This window comes from Somniosus microcephalus, chromosome 2 (assembly GCF_052327205.1).
Source record: "Somniosus microcephalus isolate GS21.2 chromosome 2, FLI_Smic_1.0, whole genome shotgun sequence".
Taxonomy (NCBI): domain Eukaryota; kingdom Metazoa; phylum Chordata; class Chondrichthyes; order Squaliformes; family Somniosidae; genus Somniosus; species Somniosus microcephalus.
Window position 1 is genome coordinate 88,134,077 of NC_140988.1, and position 27,811 is coordinate 88,161,887.

The window sequence follows — 27,811 nt, forward strand, 5'->3', positions numbered from 1 at the left end:
TGCACTCCAATAAACAATAACACATAGAGATGTAATTAATTCTGAAATATTCCTCTTCACTGAGAATTTTGTGACTCTGGTTGATTAACAATGAAGAGATGAAAGTAAACTTAAATATTACTATAACAGTTACCTAAAAAATACATGAGAACACTAATGAAATGCATAATTGAAAATTGATTAGTATTTGATGTGCTCCATGCTAGCTATTTTGGCCAGTGCTGTTCTTAGGTGTATGTTGACCAGTTGCTGAAAGTGAAAACACTATGGGGGAGAAATTCAAAATCCTACAGTAGGAGGCCATTCAGACCATCGTGCCCATGCCGGTTGGTCTTTGAAAGCGCTATCTAAATAGTCCCACTCCCCTGATCTTTGCCTATAACCCTGTAATTTTCACCCCTTCAAGTATTTAACCAGTTACCTTTTGAAAGTTACTATTGAATCTGCTTTCATTACCCTTTCAGGCAGTGCATTCCAGACCATAATAACTCGCTGCGTAAAAAATATTCTGCTCATGTCACCTCGCTCTTTTGGAAATTATCTTAAATCTGTGTCCTTTGATTACCAACTCTTCTGTGAGTGGAAGCAATTTCTCCTTATTTACTATCAAAACCCTTCATGATTTTGAATGCCTCTATTAAATCTCCTATTAACCTTCTCTGCTCTAAGGAGAACAACCCCAGATTCTCTAATCTCTCCCCATAACTGAAGTCCCTCAACCCTGGTACTATTCTAGTAAATATCCTATGCATGCTCTCCAAGGCCTTGACATCCTTCCTAAAGTGTGGTGCCTAGAATTAGACACAATACTCCAGCTGAGGCTAACCAGTGATTTATGAGAGTTTTATGTAACTTTTGTAATCAATGCCTCTATTTATAAAGCCAAGGATCCCATTTGCTTTTTAACAGCCTTCCCAACCCGTCCTGCCACATTCAAAGATTTCTATATGCAAACCCCCAGCTCTCTCTGTTCCTGCAGCCCTTTAAAATTCTACCATTTAGTTTATATTGCCTCTCCTCATTCTTCCTTTCAAAATGAATCACTTCACACTTCTCTACATTAAATTTCATCTGCAATGTGCCTGCCCATTTCACCAGTCTGTCAATGTCCCCCTGAAGTCTGTTGCTATCCTCCTCACTGTTTACTACTTTTCAGAGTTTTGTGCCATCTGCAAACTTTGAAATTATGCCCTTGTATACCCATGTCCAGGTCATTAATATATATCAAAAAAAGCAGTGGTCCTAATACTGATCGCTGGGGGACACCACTGTGTACTCCCCTCCAGTCTGAAAAGCAACCATTCACCACTACTCTCTGCTTTTTGTCTCATAGCCAATTTGGTATCCACGCTGCCACTGCCCCTTTAATCCCATGGGCATCAACTTTGCTAACAAGTCTATCATGTGGTACTTTATCAAACGTCTTTTGAAAGTCCAGATAAACAACATCAACCGCCTGTTTTGGGGCGAAAAATTGAGGTTAGGGGAATGAATTTCGGGTCACAATATCTCGCATCCAATCGCCCCCAGAAATGTGGCACCTGCCAAATTGGAAGCTGGCAATTTACACGTGTGCAGGTCGCAAACCTGAAACAGGTATTAGGCGCTGCATATGCAAATAGGGGTCCTAATGCCAGTTGTAGGACCCCCAATTGAAATTGGTCATCAACTGGGTGGAGCTTGCGTCATGTCCACAAAACGGTAGGAAATTTTTTTAATTGTTTAATTTCTGTGGAGCTAGGAGCTGCAGGAGTTCTCCTTATGGCTCCACCAAAACACTGCAGGCCGATCCAACTCAGGCTTCCCACCCTAGTTTGCCTCCCCCCTCCACCTCCTAGGAACTATCTGTGGGCTGGCTCGGCATCAAAGCTGACCTAAATTCTTGAATCCCGATTGATGTCCACAGTTCGCTGGTTTCATGCAGATGAGACCCAAGGCTCAATTTCGATCAGGCCTCAGGTTGACATCTACGGGCACATCATGCTGCCCATTTTGCACTGGCAACCAGAGCTACTTGAATTTCTCCCCTGATGATTTTTAAAATCTAATTCAATGCAGTAAGAGAGTTCATTATGAGTATTGCACAGACTTGATTTGGATCACGAACTGAATTACTCTCTCCACTGAAATTACCTAAATGAATTTTGGCAAAGTGAAGAAAAATTAAAGTTTACAATAACAGTTAGAGTGAAGCTCTGTGTGGACGGAACTTTCCCAGTCCCGAGCATGCGGGTTTGGGGGCAGGTGAGCAATAAAAATTGCCAAAATTGCCAGGATCTTGGAGCCTGCCGTCATCCCGCCGACTTCTGCATTTAACTCGGGCGTGTTTTCCTGCACACCATGGAACCGCTCGGCAGAGGCAGGCAACCTCATTGAAGTACTTAAATGCTTGTTGAGAGACCCTTAAGAGGCTTTTTAACATGAGTGATTAGACCTCTGATCTCCACTTTACCTGCCATCTACTGTATCAGCATGGGTGCCACTTATACTGTCTCACCTTGGACCTCAGAATCTGGCCAAGGTGAGCCCCACCACCAACAACACCAGCCACACCAGCAGCAGCAGCAACCACAACAGCAGCCTTCTCAACGACCTAATGCTCCACAGGAGGGTCACCACAGGGCTGCACCTCGCTGGAGGTGATACCCCCAACACAGGGTATACAGGCAGAGGATGAGCTTCCTGGACATGACGGAGCAGCAGTGCTTCAGGAGGTTCAGGCTATCGCGCCAGGTCATCGCAGACATTTGTAGCTTGCTGCAACAAGACCTGCTGCCGAGAGGACCTGATGGACATGCCTTACCAGTGGCTGTCAAAGTCACCACCACCCTCAACTTCTTCGCCTCAGGCTCCTTCCAGGACTTTGCAGCAGACATTTGCAGGATCTCGCAGTCGGCCACCCACAGATGCATCATCCAGGTGACCGATGCCATATTTGACATGTCAGCCAATTATGTCAACTTTGTCATTAATGAAGCCAATATTACTGAGTGGGTACTGTGTGGTTCTGGCTGGCTTCCCACACGCAGGGCATCATCAACTGCACACATGTGGCCATCAAGGCACCCCCACATCAGCCAGAAGTGCTTGTGAATTGCAAGGGCTTCCACTCCTTCAATGTGCAGCTCATCTGCAACCATTAAAAGATCATCATGCATGTGTACACCATTCCCTGGCACTGTCATGACTCTTTCGTGCTGCGCCATTCCACCTTCCCTCAGCTCTTCGCACCTCCAAACAGACTTACCGGCTGGCTGCTTGGTGACAAGGGCTATCCACTGAAGATGTGGCTCATGACACCCTTGAGGAGGCCAAGTACTCAGGCCCAGGAATGTTATAATGAGAGCCACATGTCCACCAGATGTGTCACAGAGCAAGCAATAGGCATGCTGAAGATGCACTTCAGATGCCTTGACAGATCTGGAGGAGCGCTTCAGTATGCACCAGCCAGGATCTCCAGAATCACCACCATTTGCTGAGCTGCAGGAGGAGCAAGGTGCAGAGCGCACAGCCTCTTCTGAGGAGGAGGAGGAGGAACAGGTGGAAGATGGTGAGGAGGAGGAGGAGGAACCTGAGGTGGAGATAGCATCAGCAGTGGTGCACATTGCTGCCCGGGAGGCCCGGATGGCCTCATAATGGCCAGATTTACTTAACTTGCACCATATGGCTGCCACATGCTGTACTAAGTTCCCCCCTTCCCGTCAACAACACCACAAAGCAGCCCTACAATGAACAAACCATTCCTTTCACCCAAACCTCCATTACTTGAGGTTAAGTAATGTCTCACTATTCACTCCAAGTGACAAGGCAGGCAGGTAGCAGGCAAAAATGGACAAGACCAGAAAGTGGTGCAAAGAATAAATTTATCTGTGTCATAAATATAACTGAAACTTATCACTAACATTTATTCATCACCCATGTGCATACCCTTGTGCATCTAGGATTGTGTCTTTTTTCTTTTCCGAGTGCTTCTACGAGGTGCAATCCCTGTGGCTTCAGCAGAGGTAGAGGCAGGCTGCTCACTTCCCTGCTGCGACTGCTTAGACACTTTTGGTGGACGTCCTCTGGGTTTTGGAGCCTGTGAGGGCCCCTCCAAAGACTGCTCCTCCTGCGACTGTGCAGGGACCGACTCAGCTATCGGGATCCGAGGAAGAATGTGGGGCTCTGACTGAGGGGAAGGCAACAGAGGAGAAGTGTGAGTGCTCTGAGAAGAGCTCCCACTTCCATATCCCCTCTCACCATCATCCCTCTCATGGGCCACTCGCACTTCCCTGTTGGCAAGGAGCTGGAGAGCACTTGCTGCACATCAGTGGGGCAAAGAACGCCGAAGTCGACATTTATATCCCTCCTCGAGATGAGGTCTATGAGCATCTGCCATCTGTTGTCCACAGCAAGCACGTGTGTCTGGCGCATTTGCTGCTCCATGCAGGTGGCCATCCTTTCCATGGAAGAGCACATCGTCACCATCGCCTGCGAGATGGTGGTGCTCATGTTGGAAATAGACTCCTCCATTCTCTGAACATTTGCAGTCATCATGGCTGCAAAAGATGCCAGAGCCTCATGCAATTGTTGCTGCCCCTCCAAGATCACCCTCTTTCTCGATGGCCTCCAAGGCTCAGCATCTGCATGCAGCTGAGCGGAGCTTGGAGCGTCCTGCGCCCTCCGACGAGGATTCTCCACTGCTGTCCCTGTCAACACCATCTGCTCTTGCTCACTTGTGATGTGTGAGACACCAAGTGACAACACTACTCTATCTCTCACAGGACCCACCGAGGTGTGTGTATCTGCGCTGGTGCTGGGTGCGCATGGGTCTGCTGATGGTGCACCCTCAGAGAATTGAGCTTCCCTTGAGGAGTTGTCTTCCTCCTCCGGCTGGACAGTGGCGGGGGGGGGGGGGCACTTGATGGATCTGTGGGAGAGTAAAGAGATGAATTAGAAATGTTATAGTAAGAATGGGTAACATTACCATTATGCACATGATGACATTTCACTGGCTGCTGACATCGGTCACCATATGACTATTGTATGTCATGTGGCTGTATGAGATGTAATTCTGTCACCAGGTTGCTGGGATGTCCCGCTCTCTCCTCTCCCATTGCCAGCAGCTCTGCAACTCCAGAGATCCCCAGGGCCTCCTCCTCTGCTGGAGTCAATTGAGTGAAGATTGGGGGGCCACCTCCAGTTCTCTGTCTCTCCCTGTTGTTCTGCGCTCTCTTCTCCTGCAAGGAGAGAAAGAAGAGAACTTTGAGTGAGAGTGATGGAATGAGTGTAAGGAATGGATGGGCTACATCTGTAGAGGGTGACTATGAGGGAGTGGTGTGACATTGCCAAATGGCCTCCTTCTGTGGGGTTGCTTGCTATGATTGCATTAGGATGAGGGTGAGTGTCCAGAGGTGGTTAGTCAGATAGGGATGCGAGTAGGAACAGAGACAGAGAGGGATGGGTGGACCTGCAAGGTAGGTTGGTGTGAGGAGTGATAGAGTCATAGGGGGAGAAATTCGGTATCGCCCCGTTTGGGGCGCTAGTATTGGCGGTGCGCAAAGTTTAGCGCCAGGCGCAAATTATCACCACCTCCAGCGATATTGGGTACCTGTGCCCCTGAAGGTGATTGCGGCGCTAAATCAGGCGCTGCACGACAGTCTTAAGGCGCTAACCCGGCGGCACGACGCAATATCTCCGCGGGCGGGCGCAGCGCAGGTGCTGTCAATAATCGATTGTAGCCAGACACGCTGGCGCCGGACAGGCCTTAAAGGGGTGGATTGATCATTATCTCCAGCCACACCCTGCGCATCGGAGGCCTCAAACTCGGCGGTAACCTACCTGTGGCGTCGACAACTGCCTGAACATGGAGAGGGCCAGGGAGAGAGCGCAGCGCTTCAGCGAGGGGGCATTGGATGCTCTGGTTGGCGCGGTGGAGCACAGGTGATCTGTACTCTACCCAGAGAATGGCAGGAGGCCTCAGCACAGCGACTATCGCAGAGCTTGGAGGGAGATTTCCAACAGAGTCACCTCGAACAGCATGGTTCCCAGGACTCCTGTGCAATGCAGGAAGAAGTTCAACGACCTCACTCGGGTCGTCAGGATGAGTGCCTTTTTCAGAATCATCTTCATCCCTCCATCTGGACCTCACTTTATGGCCAGAGGGTGCGCAAAGCCCCAATGGCCAGCTGTCATCCAGCACCCATGGCCCTTTCTGGAAACACACACGCACATTCAGCTCTGTGCATAATGTAAGGGCTCCTGGACCATGGAAGGCATGTCATCCCAGATCAGGGCAGCATAATGTAAGGGCTAATCGACCATGGGAGGCATGTCATCCCAGATCAGGGCTGCAGGTTTCCTCACACCCTGTCCTTTCTCTTGCAGGCCAAGCTGGCCCATAATAGAAGGCAACAGCATCGGACCGGAGGAGGCCAGCCTCACCTGCAGAGCCTCACAGACCTGGAGGAGCGAATCCATCGGATTGTGGCAAGCCGGATGATTGGCCCCGTCGCCTCTGGAGATGCCGACCCCATTGTGGACAGCAATGGTAAGGTCATCACCATTTTGACCTCTCTCCTTCCACTTGTTCCCCACACCAGCATGCTTTTTCACTCTCGAGCCAACTCAGAGCATTGCAGCACTCATGCATCCCTTGCTGCCACCCTGTCCTTTCGCTAAAGCCACTCTTGAACCTCCCTGCTTTCAGATGCTGCATCTCCAGCTCGGGAGGCGGGCCCTCAAGCTGCCAGTGCGAGTGACTCTGGAGGCGACGAGGAGGAGGAAGCCGGACCATCCGTGCCACCCTCAGGCGAGCCAGCCCATGTCCAGACTGAGGAGACGCCTTCCCTGGAGGGGAGCGGGGGGAATGGTCTGAGGAAGATGCAGCTCCAGGACCCAGCGGCCTGCAGCAACGCGAGGGGGGTAGGGAAGCTCGGGGGCACGCGTCTCCCCGGAGGGCGAGTCAGGCCGCGAGTGCTGCTGCACAGAACACAGAAGAGGTGCGTGCCCTCGCAGAAATGAGTGCCCAAGCTGGGCAGAGGCACACTGAGCTCATGGCTGCAGTGGCAAGGATGCCCGATTCCATTGAGACACTGGCAAGGAGTGTGCAGGACTTTGGCGCAGCACAGGCAAGGATTCTCCAGGACTTCGGCGAAGCACTGGCACCTGCCACGCAAGTGCTGAGTGCTGCCATGCAGTCAGTGGCTGGTCTCATGCAGACGCAGATTGAGGCCACGCGAGCACTGACTGCTGCCACCCTCGCTGGATCAGGCAGGATTCCCCGGGGCCCTCGCCGCGCCACAGCAGGCCAGCAATCTGTGCACCAGCCGATTGCTGTGCATGCTGCGGTGCTGTCCCGTCAGAGTGCCAGTGTGTCGGCCGACCAGGGAGCTGCTGTCCGCTCTCAGGATGACAGCATTCCTGATGCCACCACTGGCACTTCTCCACTGCAGCTGCCACCACCTGTAGGACAGACTGCTGCTGCCCATGCAGAGTTGGAGCAGTCAGCAGCCGGGCCCTCCAGGCCCAGAGCTGGTCCAGGCCATCCCTCAAGGGCATCTGCGGTCTCAGTTTCGAACAGTCAGCAGGCCTCCCCCAGCTTTGCTGCAGCCACTGGGGTCCCATTATGGAGGAGCTGCAGGACGGGAAGGGGGCAATTCCGCAAGGGAAGCAGATCACCATCGAGGGGCAAAAAGTAGGAGGTGTTGCTAAATTATGTTATTTCTTTCATTCAAGGCCGAGCATGCTGGTCTGAATGTTGGTTATGTTTTGGACATTGTCTCCAGGTTGTGAGAGCCAGTTATGTTTTGGACATTGTCTCCAGGGTGTGAGAGCCGGTTATGTTTTGGACATTGTCTCCAGGATGTGAGAGCCGGTTATGTTTTGGACATTGTCTCCAGGATGTGAGAGCCAGTTATTTGGCAGTTTTTTTGTTTTGGTGTTTGTTTCCATTGCTTTGTCATGCGGGAAGAATACACGGTTTGTTAAATAAAGAAGTTTATTTATTCACAATGTCCATGTCTGTTCTTTGCACAAATTGTTGCCTTGACCGGCTTAGGGGTAGCAGAACGGTTCCATTCATGTTCTTGGAATGGCAGAAAGCATTCCCTCAGAGGGGCCGAGAAGCGACTTGCTATAAGCCTCTGACGGACGGCCCTTGCAGTTTGTGCCTCCCTCCCGTCTTGGTGCTGCTCCTGCTCCTCCTCCTCCTCCTCCTCCTCCTCCTCTGCTGGTGCTTCAATGTCTGGTGGCATTGGCTGGGTCCTAAGGATTGCCAGGTTATGCAGCATACAACACACAACCACAAAGTGGGAGACTCACTCAGGTGAGTACTGAAGGGCTCCTCTGGAATGGTCCAGACAGCGGAACCGTTGCTTCAGCATGCCGAATGTGTGCTCCACAATGTTCCTGGTCGCTTGATGGCTCTTGTTGTATCGTTCTTCAGCTGCACATTCAAAGAATGGAACCCCTTTTGATTGCGGAAATCCTCCGCATTCTCTAGAGGCGCCCGCAAAGCCACATGTGTGCAGTCAATGGCGCCCTGCACCATGGGGAAGCCCGCTGTCCTTGCGAAGCCCTCTGCGCGCTCTCGCTGCTTGTCCGGGGTCATTGGGAAGGAGATGTACTGCCGTCTCCTTTTGAAGAGGGCATTAGTCACTTGTCCGATGCAACAATGCACCGTGAACTGTGAGATGTTGGCAATGTCCCCAGCAGCGGCCTGAAAGGAGCCGCTGGCATAGAAGTTTAGAGCCACAGTGATCTTCACAGCCACCGACAGAGACGTCCTGCACCTTAGTTGAGGCTGCAGATCTGGCTGAAGCAGGTGGCAGAGCTCAGTGACCACCTCCTTACTGAAGCGCAGCCTTCGGAAACACTGCTCCTCCGACATGTTGATACACGAAAATTGTTGGCGGAAAACCCTGGCAGCGTAAGGTCTCGTGTGCCGACGTCTGTTGGCCCTCCTCCGTCTGGCCATGCCTGCCACTCTATCCCTGCATCTCTGTGCCCTGTCAATATGATTGAGAAGGACGACGTTCCCATCCCATGCAGCCCCCATAGTAAGTACACACTGAAAGTTATGCCGGTTGAGAAGCTTACCAACTGCAAAGTTATGTTCAGAAGGCTAAAGTTCCTCAGCCAGCGCTGGCTCACTGCAGAAATGGCTCTCCGTTTGTCTCTGAGCAACTCTCTCTCTCCCTGACAGAAGGTGTGGTCCAAAAATGGCTACCACTATCAATCCAGGAAGAGTCCCCTTTAAATAGCGGACCCCCAGCCCGACAGCGACTGGGAAACGTTCCAGGTAACCTGCCGTTGGTAGCGACAGGTGGAACGGAGGGGGGGCGCCACTGAATTTCCGGTCCAGGGCGCCCCAAGGGCGTTGCACACTGAAATGACGTCATGATCTGCGTGCGCCGGTGAGCGGGCGCTACGGTTTAGCGCCGGCGCTAAATTTCCACTCAATTTGGGAAGAGGCGCAGGGTTCGCTGCGCCCAGGCGCTAGTTGGTTAGCGCCCCACTTCTTGACCTCTTTAGGCACTAATGGGTGGCGCAACCAACCAAACTTTTCCCCCTTAGTGTCATAGGCCTAGAAATTGGGTATAGCCCCGCTTGAGGCGTTAGAAATGGCGCTGCGCAAAGTTTATAGCCAGACGAAACTTATCGCCGCCTGGCGCGATATTGGGTTGCATCTCCCCCAAAGGGGATTGAGGCGCGAATTCAGACGTTGCACGGGCCTCCTAAGGCGCAAAACTTCCGGCGCTACCCAATATCGGCGCGGACAGGCACAGCGCAGGTGATCTCAATTACCGATAACCACGAGACTTCCAGGCGCCGGCCGGCTCGTAAAGGGGTGGGTCAGTCAGCCTCAGCTTCCACTCTCATCGCCCTGTAGGCCTCAGAATCGGCGCTCGCCCTTCTTTGGCGCAAAAAACTTGGTCAAGATGGAGAAGGTAAGACAGAGAGCAGAGCGCTTCAGCACTGAGGCTCTGGACCAGTTGCTTTCCGCAGTGGAGCGCCGTTGAGATGTTCTCTATCCTGACAATGGCAGGAGGCCGAATCAAAAGGAGTACCGCCGAGCTTGGAGGGATGTTTGTCAGAGGGTCAACTCCAGCAGCATGGCGACCAGGAGCCCTGTTCAGTGCAGGAAGAAATTCAACGACCTCACTCGGGTCGTTAGGGTGAGTGTTGTTTATGCAAACTTCTGATTCCCTCCATCTGCACCTGATTTCGCGCACCCTGTAGCCATGATGCCCCAATGGCCATCTGTCAGCAAGCACCCATGGCCCTTTCTGGGCACACACATGCACATTTGACTCAAGGCATCATGTAAGGGCTCTTGCACCATGGGGGGCATGAGATGATCTCTCAGGGCATCATGTAAGGGCTCTTGAACCATGGGGGGCATGAGATGATCACTCAAGGCATCATGTAAGGGCTCTTGCACCATGGGGGGCATGAGATGATCACTCAGGGCATCATGTAAGGGCTCTTGCACCATGGGGGGCATGAGATGATCACTCAAGGCATCATGTAAGGGCTCTTGCACCATGGGGGGCATGAGATGATCACTCAAGGCATCATGTAAGGGCTCTTGCACCATGGGGGGCATGAGATGATCACTCAAGGCATCATGTAAGGGCTCTTGCACCATGGGGGGCATGAGATGATCACTCAGGGCATCATGTAAGGGCTCTTGCACCATGGGGGGCATGAGATGATCACTCAGGGCATCATGTAAGGGCTCTTGCACCATGGGGGGCATGAGATGATCACTCAAGGCATCATGTAAGGGCTCTTGCACCATGGGGGGCATGAGATGATCACTCAAGGCATCATGTAAGGGCTCTTGCACCATGGGGGGCATGAGATGATCACTCAAGGCATCATGTAAGGGCTCTTGCACCATGGGGGGCATGAGATGATCACTCAGGGCATCATGTAAGGGCTCTTGCACCATGGGGGGCATGAGATGATCACTCAGGGCATCATGTAAGGGCTCTTGCACCATGGGGGACATGAGATGATCACTCAAGGCATCATGTAAGGGCTCTTGCACCATGGGGGGCATGAGATGATCACTCAAGGCATCATGTAAGGGCTCTTGCACCATGGGGGGCATGAGATGATCACTCAAGGCATCATGTAAGAGCTCTTGCACCATGGGGGGCATGAGATGATCACTCAGGGCATCATGTAACAGAACTTCCCCTTCTTTCCCCTGCAGTCCAAGCTGGTGACGATCCGCAAGGACCAGCTTCGAACCGGTGGCGGACCTCCACAAGTGGTCACTCTCACGGATCTCGAGGAGAGAGTGCACCAGATTCTTGGAGGACGTCTGAGTGGTCCTGTTACCACTGCAGCTGCCGACCCCATTGTCGACAGCGAGGGTAAGGCTCTCACCTTTTTCAGCTGTCTCCTTCCACTTGGTCCCCCCGCCAGCATGCTTTCTCAGTGTGCAGCCATGTCAGAGCCTTGCCGCAATCTGGCATGCCTTGCCGCCAACCTGTCCTTTTGCTAAAGCCACTCTTAGACCTCCCTGCTTTCAGATGCTGCATCACCAACTCAGGATCTGTGCCCTGAAGCTGCCAGTGCCAGTGCCTCCGGAGGCGAGGATCAGGAGGAAGCCGGAGCATCCGTTCCAGCCTCAGGGGAGCCTACACATCTGCAGACTGGGGATAGTAGTTCCCTGGAGGGGAGTGGGGGGGGGGCTCTGATGATGAGCCAGTTGCCGGAGCAAGCGGCCTGCAGCAACATGAGGGGGGTAGGCAAGTTCGGCCACAGGCTCCCCGGAGGGAAAGGCAGGGAGCGATGACTGCTGCGCAGAGTGCAGAGGAGGTGCGTAGCCTGGCTGAAATGAGCACCCAGGCCCGGCTCAGGCACACTGAGCTGATGGCTGCAGTGGGGAGGATGCCTCAGTCGACAGAAACACTGGCAAAGAGTGTGCTGGACTTTGGAGCAGCAATGGAGAGGACTGTCCAGGGCTTCGGGGCAGCAATGGAGAGGACTGTCCAGGGCTTTGAGGCTGCTATGGAACGGACTGCTCCGGCCTTGTCCGAAGCAATGGAAAGAACTGTCCAGGGCTTCTCCGAAGCACTGGCACCTGCCACACAGGTCCTCACTGCTGCCATGCAGTCACTTGCTGGCCTCGTCCACACCCAGATTGAGGCAACGCGAACTCTCACTGCAGCCACCCTATCTGCATCAGCTAGGAGCACCCCGGGCCCTTCCAGTACCATACGAGGCCAGGAATCAGTGGAGCAGTCGATTGTGGCGGATGAGCCGAACTGGTCCCCTCAGAGAGCCAGTGTGTCATCCGACCATGGTGCAGGTGTCCTCTCTCGGCAGGTGACCATTGCTCATGCCACCGCTGGTACGTCTGCAGTGCAGCTGCCACCACCTGCAGGGCACACTGCTTCCAGCCATGCCCAGATCAAGCAGCCAGCCTCCGCACCCTCCAAGACCAGAGGTCATCCAGGCCGTCCCTCAGGGGCTTCTGCGCTTCCACACAGTCAGCAGGCGTCCCCCAGCCTTGACCCCGCCACTGGGGTTCAATTACGTAGGAGCAGCAGGGAGGGAAGGGGCCGACCGTGAAAGAGAAGTCGTTCTCCATCAAGGGGCCAGCAGTAGAGGGAAGTGCTGAGATGTTTCTTTGGCCAAATTCAAGGACTCCCTCACCTGTTGTGATTGTTGGAAATGGTTTGTTTAGTTTTGCGGCTTTGCCGAAGAGTTAACTGTTATTTTGTTAGTTATGGTTTCTGTTGACATGGCGTTGTTATGCTGGAAGGAAGGGCTTTTTTGACAATAAAGAAAAGTTTTACTTTGCAATGGTACACGTTACTATTTACAGTCATGCTGGCCTTCAGAGGCTTTGAAAGATCCGAAGTGCGCAGGACGAATGACACCCATCATTCCGTCAGAGGTGCCTCGAACCGAGTCCTGATGAGCCTCTGACGGATGGCCCTTCCACTTTCAGGAGCCCTCCCATCTTCCTCCTCCTCCTCCTCCTCCTCCTCGTCCGCATGCTCCTCCTCCTCCTCCTCGTCCTCCTGCTCGTCCTCCTCCTCCTCCTCCTCGGCCGCCTGCTCTGCTGGACCTTGAGGGACAGCTGGCATTGGCTGGGTGCGTCGAATGGCCAAGTTGTGAAGCATGCAGCAGACGACAACGATGTGACCCACTTGCTCCGGCAAGTACTGCAGGGCTCCCCCCGAATGGTCCACAATGTTCCTGGTCGCCTGATGGCTGCTGTTGTACAGCTCTTCTGCTGGGGTGGCGGCCAAACGGAGTGGTGTCATGAGCCATGGGCAGAGAGGATAGCCCTTGTCCCCAAGAAGCCAGCCTCGTGGGTGAGCCGGCCCCTCAAAAAGGTCACAAACTGAGGTCTGCCGCAGGATGAACGCATCGTGGCTGCTCCCTGAGAATTGGGCGTTGACTGCCATGATCATTTGGCGGTGGTCACAGACCAGCTGCACATTGAGGGAGTGGAACCCCTTGCGGTTGCGGAAGTCCTCAGGATTCAGTAATGGCGCCCGCAAAGCCACGTGTGTGCAATCAATCGCCCCCTGCACCATGGGGAAGTCCGCAATAGCAGCGAAGCCCTGTGCGCGCTCCGCCTGCTTTTCCAGGGTCAGAAGGAAGGTGATGAATTGATGCCTTCTTCTATAAAGGGCAGCTGTCACTTGCCGGATGCAACAATGCACTGCAAACTGAGAGATATTCGCAATGTCCCCAGTGGCTGACTGAAAGGATCCGCTGGCATAGAAATTGAGGGCAACAGTCACTTTGACGGCCACCGACAGAGAGGTCCTGCACTGTAGACGCGGCTGCAGATCCTCAGCAAGCAGGTGGCACAGCTCAGTTACAACCTCCTTACCGAATCGGAGCCTTCGAACACACTGCTCCTCCAACATGGCAAGGTATGACACCTGCTGCCTGAATACCCTCGCAGCGTACCCTCGGATTGGCCGACCACCATTGCCCCTCCTCCTTCTGGCCAATCCCGGCTCTCTCTCCCGCCGTCTCTGTGCCCCTTCAAAGTGTCCGGCCATGAGGATGTGGCCCTCCAAAGCAGCTCCCATTCCGATGCCAGTCGGGCAAAACGCTGTTAGGTGTAGCGCTCCAACTGCTCCGGACAGGTCTGAAGGTCCCAAGTATTCTAAGGCTAAATCCAAAAAAATCTGCTCAACAGTAGCTCACCAACTCTCTCCAGCAACGATCACAATGAACAGGCCAAGTGGCTGCAGCTTTTATACTAGAGCTGTCCCCTTTAAATAGCGCCCCCCGACTCCGAGAAGGACCTGGTAACGTTCCATCGAACTGTCACTAATAGCGCTAGGCGGAAAGGTTCCGGGCGCCACCGAATATCCGGTCAGGGGCGCCTAAAAGGCGTTGCACACTGAAATGACGTCATGATCTGCCTGCGCACGCGGGCGCGCGCTAACAGTTAGCACAGGCGTTAAATGTATAGTCAATATGGGAGGTGTCGCTATCTTCATTGCGCCCGCCCGACCATTGGGTAACGCCCCACATTTCGGACTCATTAGGTGCTAATCGCCGGCGCTAACAACCGAATTTCTAGGCCATAGAGTTATATAGCACAGAAAGAGGCCCTACAGCCCATCGTGTCCGCGCTGGCCATCAAGCCCTGTCTATTCTAATCCCATTTTCCAGCAATTGGTCCGTAGCCTTATATGCTATGGCGTTTCAAGTGCTCATCTAAATGCTTCTTGAATGTTGTGAGGGTTCCTCCCTCTACCACCTGTTCAGGCAGTGAGTTCCAGTTTCCAACCACCCTCTGGGTGAAAAAGTTTTTCCTTAAATCCCCTCTAAACCTCCTGCCCCTTACCTTGAAACTATGCCCCCTAGTTATTGACCCCTCTACTAAGGGGAAAAGTTCCTTCCTATCTACCCTATCTATGCCCCTCATAATTTTTTACACCTCAATCAGGTCCCCGCTCAGCCTTCTCTGCTCTAAGGAAAACAACCCCAGCCTGTCCAGTCTCTCTTCATAGCTGAAGCGCTCCAGCCCAGGTAACATCCTGGTGAATCTCCTCTGCACCCTCTCCAATGCAATCACATCCTTCCTATAATGTGGCGACCAGAACTGCAAACAGTATTCCAGCTGTGGCCTAACTAGCGTTTTGTAACCTCCCTGCTCTTATATTCTATGCCTCGTCTAATGAAGGCAAGTATCCCATGTGCCTTTTTAACCACCTTATCTACCTGTCCTGCTGCCTTCAGGGATCTATTTACATGCATGCACACCAAGGTCCCTCTGATCCTCTGTCCTTCCTAGGGTCCTACCATTCATTGTGTATTCCCTTGCCTTGTTAGTCATCCCAAAAATGCATCACCTCACACTTTTCAGGGTTAAATTCCATTTGCCACTGTTCTGCCCATCTAACTGATGTGCCTCAATAAATCCGAGACTCGATGTTAGCGAAACAAAACAAGGCTTTTATTGACTTAGAAGGTAACACATAGAGGAGAATGTATCTTCCATCCAGAGGTCTGCCGTACTGGATGTGCTGCAGGCTGGGCCAGCTTACATAGGAGCCAGGTATGGGCGGAGCCCTACACACAGTACAATACAATGGAAATGAAACTGAAACCAACCACAGTCACAGGCAGAGAAATACTGATGAGTGATGAATGGAATATTTCATCACATTCACCCCTTCTGTAGATTTAGTCTGTTCGGGGGTTTGATAGTCCTCTGCGACCGACGTGGCTGTTGTGGTGCCGCGGGTGTCGGCTGGGTGTCCCCGGTGGCCTCCTGGGTCTCTGCCGGGGGTGCCGCCAGGGTTGTTGAAGGGGTAGTTGGTGGGGGTACCGTTGGTCGATGTTCTTCCGGGGGTGATGAAAGAGTAGTGGGTGGGTAAGAGTTGCTGTGGTCGTTGTTGCTGCTGTTGTCGTGGTTGTTGTCATTACCGGCTGGGGCGATGTCTTTTATGGACACGGTGTCCTCCCTTCCATCGGCGTGCCGGACATACGCGTATTGGGGGTTGGCGTGGAGTAGGTGCACTGACTCCACGAGAGGGTCCGTCTTGTGGCCCCTCACATGCCTTCGCACGAATACCAGACCTGGGATGGAGAGCCATGACGGCATGGATACGCCTGAGGTGGATTTCCGGGGAAAGACAAACATTCGCTCGTGAGGCGTGGCATTAGTGGCAGTACACAATAGCGACCGTATCAAATGGAGCACATCTGGGAGGACTTCCTGCCAGCGGGAGATAGGGAGGCCTTTGGTCCTTAGAGCTAGAGTGACTGCTTTCCATACTGTCCCGTTCTCTCGCTCCACTTGACCGTTACCCCGGGGGTTGTAGCTGGTGGTACGGCTCGTGGCGATCCCCCTGGACAGCATGTACTGGCGTAGCTCTTCACTCATGAAGGACGCCCCCCTATCCGTATGGATGTAGCTCGGCATACCGAACAGGCAGAACAGGCTGTTGAGGCATTTAATGACCGTGGCGCTGGTCATGTCTGGGCAGGGGAAGGCGAATGGGAAACGAGAGTATTCGTCCACAATGTTCAGGAAGTAAACATTGCGGTCGACGGACGGGAGGCGGCCCTTGAAATCTAAGCTGAGCGGCTCAAAGGGCCGTGTAGCTTTGATTAAGTGGGCTCTATCTGGGCGGTAGAACCGAGGCTTGCACTCAGCGCAAGTGCGACAGTTCCTGGTCAGAGACCGAACTTCCTCAATCGAGTAGGGTAAGTTGCGGGACTTTATGAAGTGGAACAGCCGCGTGACCCCTGGGTGGCAGAGGTCATTGTGGAGGGTCTGTAGCCGATCCCCGGTGGCGCTGGCACACATCCCTCGTGAGAGGGCGTCGGGGGATTCGTTAAGGGCCCCTGGCCGGTAAATGATGTCATAATCGAAGGTGGAGAGCTCGATCCGCCACCTAAGAATCTTATCATTTTTAATCTTCCCCCTCTGTTTATTATTGAACATAAACGCTACCGACCGCTGGTCGGTAAGTAGGGTGAAGCGTTTGCCGGCTAGGTAGTGGCGCCAGTGGCGCACTGCCTCCACGATGGCTTGGGCCTCCTTTTCTACGGAGGAGTGTCTGATCTCGGGCCCTTGGAGGGTCCTCGAGAAGAAAGCTACGGGCCGCCCCGCCTGGTTGAGGGTGGCCACCAAGGCAAAGTCAGATGCATCACTTTCCACTTGAAAGGGAGTGTTCTCGTCCACTGCCTGTAGCGTGGCCCGCTCAATATCCTGCTTAATGCTTTTGAAGGCGGCATGGGCCTCAGCAGAGAGCGGAAAAGAGGATGCTTTCAAGAGGGGGCGGGCTTTGTCGGAGTAGTTGGGGACCCATTGGGAATAATAAGAAAATAACCCCAGGCACCTTTTCAGGGCTTTGGGAGTGTTGGGCAGGGGCAGCTCCCGTAGGGGGCGCAATCGGTCGGGGTCTGGTCCGATTTCCCCATTCTCCACCACGCTGCCTAGTATGCAGAGGCGCGTGGTGTTGTAAACGCACTTGTCCTCGTTGTAGGTGAGGTTGAGTTTTTGTGCAGTTTTCAGGAACCTCTCGAGGTTCGAGTCGTGATCCTGCTGGTTGTGACCACAGATGGTGACGTTGTCGAGGTAGGGGAAGGTTGCCTGCAAGTGGTGGTCATCGACCATGCGGTCCATCTCCCTCTGGAAGACCGAGACCCCATTCGTCACCCCAAAGGGGACTCTGAGGAATTGGTAGAGGCGTCCGTTCGCCTCGAAGGCGGTGTACGGGCGGTCCTCTGGTCTGATAGGGAGCTGGTGGTACACTGACCTGAGGTCGATGGTGGAGAACACCCGGTATTGGGCGATTTGGTTCACCATTTCTGATATGCGGGGTAGCGGGTAGGCGTCTAGTTGGGTGTACCTGTTGATCGTTTGGCTATAGTCGATCACCATCCGTTTCTTCTCGCTACCCCTTACCACCACCACTTGGGCGCGCCACGGGCTATTGCTGCGTTCAAGAATGCGCTCTTTCAGGAGCCTGTCTACCTCGGTCGCGATAAACCGCCTATCCTCCCAGCTGTACCTCCTGCTTTTGCTCGCTATTGGCCGGCAGTTAGGGGTAAGGTTCGCGAATAGCGAAGGCGGCTTTACCTTCAGGGTAGCCAGACCGCACACTGTGAGGGGCGGCTGGGACCCACCGTAATTGAGCGTGATGCTTTGGTGGTAGCACTGGAAATCCAGGCCCAAGATTACGCTCGCACATAGATTCTTCATGATTAATACTTTAAAATTATCGTATACAGTTCCGTTAACGGACAATTGTACCGTGCAGTAACCCATAATGGTCGATGTCTGGGTTTTATCAGCCATAGAGATGGTACCCCGAGTAGGGACCACCTTTAGGGAGAGTTGTTGTACCAGTTCAGGGTGGATAAAACTCTCCGTGCTTCCACTGTCAATTAAACATTTAACCCTGCACCCGTTTACCTCGATGTCCACCATTGATTTGGATAGCGGGTGCGGCCTGGTCTGGTCCACTGTGACCGATGCCACTGTAGGGCCCTGATCGAGACAAGATGGCGTCCACGCTGTCTGCTCACAAGATGGTGGACCCCACGAGGTCGGGCAAGATGGCGTCCAAGATGGCCGCTCCCACGGCGCACATGCGGCAGTGGCGGGTTTTCCGGTGGGGTTCCCTCTGCACACCTTCCTGAAGTGCCCCTTCTTACCGCACTTAAAGCAGGTGGTGCCTTTCGCCGGGCACAGGTTTCTGGTGTGCTTCGGCTGCCCGCAGAAGTAGCAGTTGGGACCCCGACGCGTCGCGGCTGTCGTAGGGCTTCTGGGGGGAGAGCGGGGCCCCGACGGTGTCGGGCTGCCGGGCGGGGAAGATGCCTTCCAAGATGGCGGCGCCCTTGGTGCACACGTGGCGGCGTGGACGGCGTGGGCTAAAGAGTAGGCGTCCGAGTTTCTCTGGGCCACATCCAGGGATCGTGCTGTGTCCGCAGCCTGTTTCAGGTCCAATCCCGTTTTTTCCAGCAGTCTCTGCCAGATGTAAGTGGAGCTGAGGCCTGTGATAAAGGCATCGCGAACAAGCTCGTCAGTGTACACTGCGGCTTTTACATCTTGGCACTTGCAGTCTTTGCCAAGCGTTTTCAGGGTGCCTAGGAACTCCTCCACCGATTCCCCAGGTCGCTGTGCGCGAGTAGCGAGCAGATGCCTAGCATACACCTCATTCGTAGGCTGCTGGTAATGCGCCTTTAAGATGTCGCAGGCGGCCGGGTACGTGTCGGCGTCTTGGATGAGGGGGTAAACCCGGTGGCTTACCCAATTCCGCAGAATTCCGAGTTTCATACTCGCAGCGTCCGTAGCATCTTTGACGGCTGCGGAATTTTCCAGGAAGAATTCCATACACATAAACCAGTGTCCGAAGTGTGCCGATGCGTCCGAAGCATGCTGGTCCAAATCCAAACGTTCGGGTTTCAAGAGTTGATCCATTGTGTTGAAAATTAAGTCAATAAAATTGATGTGCCTCAATAAATCCGAGACTCGATGTTAGCGAAACAAAACAAGGCTTTTATTGACTTAGAAGGTAACACACAGAGGAGAATGTATCTTCCATCCAGAGGTCTGCCGTACTGGATGTGCTGCAGGCTGGGCCAGCTTACATAGGAGCCAGGTATGGGCGGAGCCCTACACACAGTACAATACAATGGAAATGAAACTGAAACCAACCACAGTCACAGGCAGAGAAATACTGATGAGTGATGAATGGAATATTTCATCACACTAACCAACCCGTCTATATCGTCCTGTAGCCTGAGACTTCCCTCCTCGCTATTTACCACTCCACCAATTTTCATGTCATCTGCGAACTTACTGATCATACCTCCTACATTCATATCTAAATCATTAATGTACACTTAAACAGCAAAGGACCCAGCACCGATCTCTGCGGTACACCACTGGACACAGGGTTCCAGTCACAAAAACAGCCTTCGACCATCACCCTCTGCCTCCTGCCACTAACCCAATTTTGGATCCAATGTGCCAAGTTGGATCCCATGGGCTCTTACCTTCTTGACCAGTCTCCCATGCGGGACTTTGTCAAAAGCCTTACTGAAGTCCATGTAGACCACATCAACTGCACTACCCTCATCCACACACCTAGACACCCCCTCGAAAAATTCAATCAAATTGGTCAGACATGATCTCCCCCTGACAAAGCCATGCTGACTATCCTTGATTAATCTTTGCTTCTCCAAGTGGAGACTAATTCTGTCCCTCAGAATTTTTTCCAATAATTTCCCTACCACTGATGTTAGGCTCATTGGCCTGTAATTCCCTGGTTTATCCCTACTACCCTTCTTGAATAATGGTACTACGTTAGCTGTCCTCCAGTCCTCTGGCACCTCCCCTGTGGCCAGAGAGGTTCTGAAAATTTGTGTCAGAGCCCCTGCGATCTCCTCCCTTGCCTCACGCAGCAGCCTGGGATACATTTTGTCTGGGCCTGGGGATTTATCCACTTTTAAGCCCGCTAAAGCCGCTAGTACCTCCTCCCTCTCAATACTAATTTGTTCAAGTATATCACAACCCCCCTGCCTAATTTCTATGCCTACATCATCCTTCTCCATAGTGAACACAGATACAAAATATTCATTTAAAACCTCACCTACATCTTCTGGCTCTACACACAGATTGCCACTTTGGTCCCTAATGGGCCCTACTCTTTCCCTGGTTATCCTCTTGCCCTTAATATACTTATAAAACACCTTGGGATTTTCCTTTATTTTGCCCGCCAGTGTTTTTTCATGCCCCCTCTTCGCTCTCCTAATTTCTTTTTTAAGTACCCCCCTGCACTTTCTATATTCCTCTTGGGCTTTCACTGTTTTTAGTCCTTTGTATCTGCCAAAAGTCTCCCTTTTTTTCCTAATCCATTCTCGTATATCCCTTGACATCCAGGGTTCCCTGGGCTTGTTGGTCCCACCCTTGACCTTTACGGGAACATGTTGGTGTTGTCCTCTCTCTGTTTCCTTTCTGAAAGACTCCCACTGCTCTGATGTGGATTTTCCTACAAGTAGCTGGTCCCAGTCCACTTTGGCCAGATCCTGCCTTATCATATTAAAATCGGCCTTCCCCCAATTTAGAACCTTTATTTCCCGTCCATCTTTGTCCTTTACCATGACTACCTTAAATCTCACCGAATTATGATCACCGTCACCAAAATGCTCTCCTACTGATACTTCTACCACTTGCGCAGCTACATTCCCTAGAATTAGGTCCAGTAACACCCCCTCTCTTGTAAGACTTTCTACATGCTGGCTCAAAAAGCTCTCCTGGATGCACTTTAAGAATTCCGTACCCTCTAAGCCTTTCACACTCTGACTATCCTAATTAATATTGGGGAAGTTGAAATCCCCTATATTATTACCCTATTATTTCTACACTTCTCTGAGATTTGCCTACATATCTGTTCCTCTATCTCCCCTGACTGTTTGAGGGCCTATAGTACACTCCCAGCAAAGTGCTTGCCCCCATTTTGTTTTTAAGTTCTACCCATATGGCCTCATTAGAGGAACCTGCTAAGATATCATCCCTCCTTACAGCAGTAATTGACTCCTTGATTAATATTGCGACACCCCCCTCCTCTTTTACACCCCCCTCTGTCTCGCCTGAAGATTCTATATCCCGGAATATTGAGAATATTGCCCCTCCCTCAACCATGTCTCTGTGATAGCAACAATATCATACTCCCATGTGTTCATCAACACCTTCAATTCATCTGCCTTACTCGCAAGACTCCTTGCATTAAAATAAATGTCATCCAGCCTTGCCATACTCCCTTGTGCCGTTACATATTTGCTCTGCCTTCCAGGCTGACTTGTTTTTTCCTCTATATTTGGCTGTGCATGGCCCCCTACTCTTGCTCCACTCCCCCTGCCAAGTTAGTTTAAACCCCCCCAACAATACTAGCAAACCTCCCCACTAGGATGTTGGTCCCGTTCCAGTTCAGGTGCAACCCGTCCGACTTGTACAGGTCCCACCTTCCCCAGAAGCAGACCCAGTGATCCAGGAAACTAAAGCCCTCCCTCCTGCACCAACACTTTAGCCACGCATTCATCTGCTCTATCCTCCTATTCCTATACTCACTAGCACGTGGCACTGGGAGTAATCCAGAGGTTACAACCTTTGAGGTCCTGCTTTTTAATCTGCTACCTAGCTACCTAAATTCTTGTTGCAGGACCGCATCCCTCTTTCTACCTATGTTGTTGGTACCAATGTGAACCACAACCTCTGACTGTTCGCCCTCCCCCTTCAGAATGCCGTGCAGCCGTTCAGTGACATCCTTGACCCTGGCACCAGGGGGGCAACATACCATCCTGGAGTCACATCTGCGGCCACAGAAATGTCTATCTGTTCCCCTTACGATAGAATACCCTATCACTATTGCTCTCCCACTCTTTTTCCTCTTCTCCTGTGCAGCTAAGCCACTCATAGTGCCACGGACTTGGCTCTTGCTGCATTCCCCTGAGAAACCATCTCCCCTATCAGTATCCAAAACGGAAAATCTGTCGGAGAGGGAGATGGACCCAGGGGACTCCTGCACTACCTTCCTAGTTCTTTTACTCTGTCTGGCAGTCATCCATTTCCTGTCTGCCTGTGCACTCTTTACCTGCGGTGTGACCACCTCGTTAAACATGCTATCCATGAAGATCTCAGCTTCGCGGATGCTCTACTGTGACTCCAGCCGATGTGCAGGAGTTGGCTTGGGAAGGTAGAGTGATGGGGTTGGGGTGGCAGGCACATCAGGATGTAGGGCAATGAGGCATTGCACTCACCTTTCCTGACCTCATGAGATCATTGAATCTCTTACTGCACTTGAACCACATTCTCCTCACCACATCCCTGCTGCTGACCTCCCCTGCGATGTCTAGCCATGCGCTCTTTGTGTCTTTTGCTGGTCTTTTTCTGCCATCCGCAGGGAAGAGGACCTCCCTGCATGCTCTTACTCCCTGGACCAGCACTTCCAGGGAGGCATCTGGGACTCTTGGGGCTGCCCTCTGCCTTTGTGTCTCCATGACCGACAGAATTGTCAGTTATGCAGCAATTTATACCTCTGGAAATCACCTTCAACACTCCTCTAGCAACCTTCAAATGAGATGTGTGCAAGGCTGCTTTAAATATCCACACTGGAAATGAGTCATCGATGATATCATCAGACCCGCTCCATTTAATTGGACCGGGAAACGCGCCTGACTCTTTTAATTGGGGCCATTAAATAAAAGTAGCACTGCAGAATGCGCTGTTCACATCTTCAGGTTTCTGACCTGCTATGCAGCCCGCACGCACACAACTCGACTCCAAGGTAAAGATTCCGGCCTGTGTTTCAACTGATTCTTCATGATGCACATTACTTACAAATTAAAGCAACTAATTGAGGTCTTTACTACTTTTATTAACAATTGAGAAAATGATTTACTTCTGTTCCTGAAGTACATTCTGTGAGACTATGGCTGGAATTTTGCCTACCTCAGTGGGTCCGGTGTAGCCAGTGTCCATGGCAGGTTGCGACCCCACTGCAGGCTCCATCCCGCTGTTGAAAATAAACTTACCTTAATGGGGCCTATTAAGCCTGCCCAGTATGTTACCCGGCCCAATGAGATGGAGCGGGTCTGGTGACATCATTCCTGACGCGGTTTCATCCGGGATCTTTAAAGGGACCATGGCCACATTACACTTGAAGTTTCAACTAACATAGTGCTGTCAGTGATCTACAGCATTGGAGTGCTGCAAACACTGACAATGACTGCACAGAGGCAGAGGGCTGCACCCAGGTTCTCCGATGACTCCCTCCATATGCTTATGGAGGGAGTCAGAGCACTAAGGGAGGTCCTCTTTCCTTCCAATGGTCGGAAGAGAACTCACCAGGAGAAGAAGACAGCCTGGTTGCAGATTGCAGAGGAGGTCACAAGCAGGGATGTGGTCAGGAGGACCTGGGTGCAGTGCCGCAAACATTTCAATGATCTCATCAGGAAACGTTAGTACAAAGCCACACTCAACTGCATCCTGCTGTGCCTCTCATCACATCCCCATCACTCTGCCTTCCCTACCAAACTCCTGCACATCCTTACTCACACCAACATACATTGCATCTCCACCCACCCATCTCTCTCTATCTACATTATTACATCCCCATCTCGCTAGCCACCCCTCACACTCACCCTCATCCTAGTGCAATCATACTTGGGTGCTTTATCCAATGTTTATGTCAAGTTTCTGTTAATAGGGTGTCAAACATAAAAATCTTTATTTTCAACACTTCTGAAAATGGCTTAGTAAGTTGCAGTGAAAAGTGAGACATAACGGTACCCCCCCCCCACAATGGTGATGAGTGTGAAAGGAATTGCTTGGTCATTGTAGGGATGCTTTATGGTGTTGCCGTGGGGTGGTGCCAACCTGGCGCATCATATAGCAGCCATATGGGTGTACAGCGTAAAGCTAACTAAATCTGGCCATGGTGATGCCATCCCTGGCCTCCCGGGCAGCAATGTGGTCGGGTGCTGATGCCCTCTGTCCTGTGCAGCATCAGGTGATTGCAGAGAAGCTTGATGTTTTTGTTGGTGCTGCTGGTGTGCCTGGTGCTGCTGGTGTTGGGGCTCATTGTGGTCAGATTCTGAGGACCAAAGTGAGACAGTATAAATGGCACCCATGTTAATGGAATAGATGGCAGGTGAAGTAGAGATGACAGAAGCAATCTGTCAGTGGTGAGAGAGGTTCTTACAATGAGGTGATACTGGATGGAGACTTTGCTTGAAAGACTTGCAGCCTGCAGAAAGCTCAATCTGTGTTCCAAATGCAGTGAGAAACAGCTTCTGCCTGAGGAAAGTGATCAGCTGTCAGGTGGGAGCTTTTATAGTACATTTCATCCTGTCTACTAATCAGCTGGAGCAATGGCCACTCAACTCCCACCTCAGGTTTACAGACATGCTTCCAGTTAAATTTAAAAGGTAAGGTTAAAAACACTCTTAAGGGTTTGACAACAAGCTAATAATTGTTTAAATTGGGTCACCCGCCTCTGCAAGTCGGGTTGGGTCCGTGATGACAGACGCGCCTGAGGGGAAGGCACATGGGAGTGAGATGACAGCGGGTTCCTGACCCACTGTCAAAAATAACAACTTTCCCACCCGACCCACCACTGATCGCGCCCGCTACCACCCCGGAAAATTCCGGCCTCTGTTTCTAATTACATTCCCTTCAGTTAATCACATCTGAGCAAAATAATTTAAGAATTGTGCAGTAATCCATAAGAAGAATGGTATTTCAATTTTCAAAATGAAAATAAGAAATCAGTGTTTTGTAAAACCAAAACATACTAAATTTAAAGCTTTGACAATAGTTTGGCACTGCAGCTCTCGGTGGTGTTTGTACAGTATTTGTACATTGTAAATACCAGGAGCAGAGAGTTTCCACTGTGACACAAAAGTCAAAAGATTTTTGTTCTGTTTTTCCTCCTGGTGCCACTCCAAGTCAAGAGAGTTGGCAGGAATTGTAATGAGTTGTGTTAGATATTCGAGTCAAAAGTCACAATAAATGTCTGTTACAGTGAATTAACCAACTCAAATCAAATGAACTCTTCTTGCTCATTCACTGCAATGTAAAACACCACATACTGCAAAATTAAATCATATGTCAGCTCAGATTATTTTAAAAAATGTGGAAAGGGTAGGGAAACGGGTTCGAGTAGATGGCTCCTCTTGAAGAGCTAGCTCTGGCACGGGCACAATGGGTAGAATAATATTCTCTGCAGTCATTTCTATGATTATATGATCAAAAAAATATACATGGTTATTTAAGGTGAAATTCCTTGCTAGCCTTTCTGCATCTCAATATCTTCATCAAATTATGTTATGAATAGGATCTTAATGATTGCTAATCAAATCTTTAACAAAAAGCTAAAAAAAAAGTTGTGCCCTTTTAACTGGTGCTGGATATCTTTAGTACCCTGAAAATGTCCTACAGGGCTACAACGAAAGGTGGATTTCACACTGATTCATGCTCCTGGTGCAGAGATTTGCATGCCAGGAGCAAACATCAGGAATTTAGACACGGAGGCCAGTAAATCGTGTAAGGTTTGATTTATTTCTGCACTTGAATGTCCAGTATGCACTCCCAGGGTGCGGAGCTCCATGCTAGGAAGCACAATCTGAAAAATCTACCCTGTACTGTGTGGATTGGCAACATTTAGTGGCATCTTTTTGGAAAAAAACACTGTAGCCTGGAATTACCATGAACAATTTTTTCACTGCAAACACTTAGACGGGTATGTATCAAATTCCGGTCTCTGCTCTTTTAATAGAAGTATTAACCCGTTTATTTTAAGAAAGGAATTTGATACAAGCATATTAAGCATTCATATGATCACATTACTCACAGTAATTTCCAGGCTTATATGATTTCCTACAGATGGAAATTGATCTCAAGAGCTCCCTGTAGATCGAACACAATGTTGAAACCCAGCATTGCGTCACTGACTACTTTTGAGAAAACAAAGTTACAATCCCTTCTCGCTCTAAGATTGTCTGTGGGAGCTGTATAAAAACACATTACAGCAAGAGATGTCATATTAGAGGGATTGGCAACAACTGCGGGAGAATTTCTTGGATGTGCTAACGTGTAAAACCTGTTTGTCAAGACAATGTTTATGGTTGTGCTAGATGTAATAAACAAATATAATAAAGGATATGTGTATTTAAAGTACTTTTGAAAAAAAAAGCAAATGACTATTTAGCAATATGAATAGCTGAATTTTATCTACATGAATAAAATCTGCTTTATAGATTTTGATCATTATTTTTCTGTGAGAATTTAAAGCAGTTTTCATTAAAAAAACTATAGAAGTTACAACTATTTAATTTATTTTCATATTGTTTTCTATCCCCTCCCCCCAGTAGCCTTACATTCTGGCACCAACTACTCAGACGAGATGGCCAAGCCTGTTATGATCTCAGTGAATATCTTATTCTTGTTCCTCGGTCAACCCAGCAGAAAGCTTATGACATTTTTTTTTTAAAGTGCATTGTTGGAAATATTAAACAAAAACAGAAAGTGCTGGAAACACTCAGCAAGTCAAACAGCATCTGTGGAGACAGCAGACAAGTTAGCATTTGTAGGAAAAGGTACACCCAAACAATAACTTGTCTGTTCTCTCCACAGATGCTGATTGAAAAGAAAACAAAAACACATGGGAATTACAACATGGAAAGAGGTTCTCCGGCCCATCCAGACCATGTTGGTATTTCCCTCCCTGCAAACAAACAGTCCTAATCACATTTACTTGCTGAAAATGCTGGAAGCAATCAGAAGGCATAATTGGCAAGTGAAGGAAAGAATCATTACAGACAGATTTCTTCCACTCTTGCAAATGACCGCGCTGCATCTAGGGACACTCAAATGTCAGCCAGGATTGAGATTCCAACTCAGATTAGGAACTGAATGCTCCAACATAATAGTTATCTACATGTCTTTTATATAACATTCTTACTTGTAGTATTATGACAGTTTTTCGGAAAGCATGTGAACCCAATGAAGGAGAATTAGCATCACTTGTGACATGTATACCAGATACTCTCAATGTAAACAAACCATGCAACCACCAGTATCCAATGGTGCCAAGTTTGCATGTCTACTATAATTATTTAAATAGTGGTTAAACAAAGCAATCTTGACTTAAAAAAAACATAAAGCTCAGTTTATTTAAAATTCTTGATTGGATACTGCCAACTTTTGATAACTGCTTACTCTGTCCTGGCAGCACTTGTAATAACTACCTGCCACTCTCTTCAAAGATTAATGATGTTCCTTTAAAATTATATCATTATTTTGAAACTGCATCGG

General features: G+C 50.6%; 1 protein-coding gene across 1 annotated transcript in view; it reads right to left on the reverse strand.

Annotated features, from left to right (window-relative positions):
* The window catches only part of LOC147122792 (neuropeptide Y receptor type 1-like), a 49,350-nt gene that overhangs the window by 14,771 nt on the left and 6,768 nt on the right, over nt 1–27,811 (reverse strand). The window lies entirely within an intron of this gene.